The 4,133-nt window shown below is 45.8% G+C and overlaps 1 protein-coding gene across 1 annotated transcript in view; it reads right to left on the bottom strand.

Moving 5' to 3' along the window:
• Positions 1 to 3,540, bottom strand: part of SLC26A2 (solute carrier family 26 (anion exchanger), member 2) — a 27,679-nt gene extending 24,139 nt beyond the window's left edge. The window contains exon 1 of the mRNA XM_011931540.1: positions 3,293 to 3,540. The gene's annotated coding sequence lies outside the window, so the exon portion shown is untranslated. The remainder of the gene's footprint in view (positions 1 to 3,292) is intronic.
• Positions 3,541 to 4,133: the final 593 nt, after the last annotated feature.

Genomic DNA, 4,133 nt, shown 5'->3' with positions numbered 1-4,133 from the left:
AAAAAAAAAAAAAAAGAAAAAAAAAAGACCTGGATCTGGAAAAAAAAAAAAAGACACAAAAGGACAAGTATTGAATGATTCCACCTACACAAAATATCTAGAAAAGGCAAAATGGGCCAGGCAGGGTGACTCATGCTTATAATCCCAGCACTTTGAGAGGCTGAGGAGGAAAGATTGCTTGAGTCAAGGAGGTCAAGCTTGAAGTGAGCTATGATCATGCCACTGCACTCTAGTCCAGGTGACAGAACAACAACAATACACACAAACACAGAGAGAGACAGAGAGACAGAGAGAGAGAATAGGCAAATAGAAAATAGAGTTTACTGGGTACTGGGGGAAGTGGTGAGTTACTGGTTACAGAGTTTCAATTTCAAGTTTTGGAAATAAATAGTAGTAATGGTTACACACCATTATGCACGTACTTCATGCCACTGCATTGTACACTATATTAATATTAGATGGAGATTTCAGGGACAAAAACTTTACAAAATGCAAACTAATCAGTCCTCAAGTTCATTTCCTGACACCTCCACCAAAAGAAATAAATTTAAAAAGTCTATACTAATTTCTAGTGACAGAAAGTAAATGAGTAGTTATTTTGGGATAGGAGGTAAGGAAGGGTAGGAGGGAGAGATTACAAAGGGGCATGAGGAGATTTTGGGGATTGATGGATATGTTCACTATCTTGATTGTGGTGACAGTTTTTTATATATACAGAGAGAGTACCTTTTAAATATGTACAGTTTATTGTATGTCAGTTACACTACAATAAAGCTATAAAAATAGCTTTTTAAAAAATAAGATAATTTTTATCTGAAGGGGAAAACAGTAGCTTGAATATAACCTGTTACATAATTTTCTTTTTCTTTTCTTTAAGAGACACAGTCTCACTCTGTTGCTAAGACTGCAGTGCAGTGGCCATTTATAGGCGCGATCATAGTTCACTGCTGCCTTGAACTCCTGGCCTCCAGTGATCCCCCACTTCAGCTTCCAGGTTAGCTGGTATTACGAACACATACCGCTGTGCCCAACTAAGCCATTTTGTTTTCAACTGCAGTGTCTATTCCAATTCCTAAGAAATCATCACTGAATGTTCCAATACTCTGGATACACAGCCTTGGGAAATGTTATTTCTTACGTCCCCAAACACATACAACTAACTTTGGGAGGAAGTACCTAAGCAATGTTTTATTTCTTTTTGTAATATTTTTCTAAAAACAGTTATATTCAGTCTTAAAATATGACAGCTTCATTGGATATATTTGATGACATATTAATCACATACAGGTTGAGTATCCCTAATCCAAAAATCCAAAATCCAAAATGCACCAAAATCTGAAACTTTTGAGCACCAACGTGATGCTCAAAAGAAATGCTCACTGGAGCAATTTGGATTTCCAGATTAGAGATGCTCAACTAGTAAGTATAAAGCAAATATCAAAAAAAAAAAAAAAACAAAAAACCAGAAATCGGAAACACTGCCAGTCCCAAGCATTTCAGACAAGGGATACTCAACCTGTACTGGGATTTTCCTAAGAAGCCTAGGCCATTTAAAACTGAACTTCACAACCTGTTGTGAATATGGTGTGGTATGCGTGTTTGTTTATGCGTGTTTAAGTAACTGCTTTTAACACATAACACAATCTAAAACCACAGGCAGTGAGGGTCAGTAGAAAAATTAACCTGTTGTCAGGAGCCCACTCCAGGCAGTCATAACCCTCTGTCCCAACCATGAGATAGTTCAAACTAAATGATCAAATCATTAAGTGGCAGTTTTCCTGAATTACAGGTCTTTAGAGCTAGACAGAGATCAAGAAATCCAACCGCCATGATTTTTTGGTAAGAAATAAGGGTTCAGCTGGGTACCGGTGGTTTACAACTATAATCTCAGCACTTAGGGAGGCCGAGGCAGGCGGATCACTTGAGCTCAGGAGTCCAAGACCAGCCTGGCCCACATGGTGAAACTCCATCTTTACTAAAAATCCAAAAATTAGCCAGGCATGGTAGCACATGCCTATAATCCCTGCTATTTGGGAGGCTGAGGCACGAGAATCACTTGAACCCAGGAGACGGAGGTTGCAGTGAGGTGAGATTATGCCACTGCACTCTAGCCTAGGCGACAGACAAGACTCTGCCTCAAAAAATAAAATAAAATAAAATAAAGATTCAGATTAGTGAAATCATTTGCTACTTAAAGGCAGAGATGGATCCAGAACCCAAGTATGCTGACTCCTAACCTTTTTCCTCTAATGGATTGCCTATGCCAGTCTCTGTAAGTGTATATACATCAGATAATTACAGGAAAACTAGAGTCAACCTAATAACAACTTAAAGATCTCAAGTTTCTGGAAAACTTGAAGTCTTAACATTGACCCGACATTAATGTGAACAAGTCAACAACCAAAGTCTCCTCTCTTATATGGAAAAATCTCAAACTAGGCTGGTAAGAACTACAGTGTAAGAAAAAAAAATATATATATATATATATTTCAATAAAAATAAACAAACTAGACTAGAATATGTAGTTTTGAAATAATTTTCCAGTACTTTACACGACTTTTCTTTTCTTTTTTTTTTTTGAGATGGAGTCCACTCTGTTCACCAGGCTGGAGTGCCGTAGTGCGATCTCAGCTCACTGCAACCTCCACCTCCCAGGTTCAAGCGATTCTCCTGACTCAGCCTCCCGAGTAGCTGGGAATACAGGCACATGCCACCACACCTGGCTAATTTTTTGTATTTTTAGTAGAGGCGGGGTTTCACCATGTTGGCCAGGCTGGTCTTGAACTCTGATCCCAAGTGATCCGCCCACCTTGGCCTCCCAACGTGCTGGGATTACAGGCGTGAGCCACCACGCCCGGCAGGTGTGTTATTTTTAATAACCAAGATAACCAAGCCGTCTCGCCCGTCCCGGCCTCAGTTTCCCCATCTATCCGAGGTGGCGGTGGCTCCTATCTCTAGATCCCGATTCCAGATATCTAGGTTCGAGACGGATCAACGACGACTGGAAAAGCAGCGGAGTGCGTGGCACCCGGCGAGATATGCGGGATGGAGGGTGGGTGGGCAGCCGCCAGCCAGAGGGGCAGGCCCGGACCCCAGGGGTGCAGCGCCACTCGCCCGGCCCCGGACCACCCGGGAAATAACCAGACGCACGTCCCGCTCCACGGCGGCGACCCCTGATCTAGGATTCTACCGCGCGGGGACCCAGGCAGAAGGACTCTGGGAGGGGCCCGCTGACCGCGTGGCGGCCAGCACCGCTCCCTCCCTCTTCCCTAGTCTGCTTCACTATTCTCACCTCTCGGGGCCGGGCCGCCCCACGCAACCAGGCGCCGCAGCACGCGTCTTCCACCGTTGCAGGACTGAAGTGGACACCGCGGCGCCGATAGAGCTAGACCTGCCCGTCCCTTTCCCCGCCCATCGCTCAGACTCCTGAGGAGGCGGCGTCCGGCTGGCGGGACCTACGGGCGCGGCGAAGACGCACGGGCGAAGAGGTGCCGGATGCGGAGCCAGTGCAAACGCCCGCGGCAGAGGCCGTCACGTAGTTATGCCGAACGAGCGACGCTACCACCAGCCAATAACTCAGCCAAGACCGGGGAGGGCGCCGCCCTCTGACTACTCTCCTCCTCGCGATTTGCTGCCCTGGACAGAAGAGCCCACGCTTGCACGGATTCTTAGGAAGGTTCCGCCCCTGCCTTTGGGGCGTTGACTCCTCCGCGGAGAGAGCGGATGACCGGCATCAGCGGCTAGCTTGTGGCCACGGTGAAATAGCAGAAGAGGTGCGGAAGCACTCTGCCCATAGTTTTGAAGGGCTCAGCGTTTGCGATCGGCCATGTCTTTATCCAGTACTTCTTGGGACCCTGTTCCCTCCCACCCGCCTTTGTAGAAGGGGAAATTGAGGCCCCGAACGGGAGGTCTCCTAGAATGTTAGAGGCTCTTGTCCCACTATTACTCATTTCCCATCAAAGATTCCAGTAACCAGAAGACTAAAATGTAAATTAAAAGGCCAGGCGCAGTGGCTCACGCTTGTAATCCCAGCACTTTGAGGGGCCGAGTAGGGAGGATCGCTTGAACCCAGGGGTTCGAGACCAACCTGGGTAGTATAGCGGAACCTTGTGTCTATAAAAATTAAAATGTAA

This window comes from Colobus angolensis, unplaced genomic scaffold (assembly GCF_000951035.1).
Source record: "Colobus angolensis palliatus isolate OR3802 unplaced genomic scaffold, Cang.pa_1.0 Scaffold90, whole genome shotgun sequence".
NCBI lineage: Eukaryota > Metazoa > Chordata > Mammalia > Primates > Cercopithecidae > Colobus > Colobus angolensis.
Note: the sequence above shows the minus strand (reverse complement) of the source record. Positions and strands in the feature narration are given on the sequence as shown.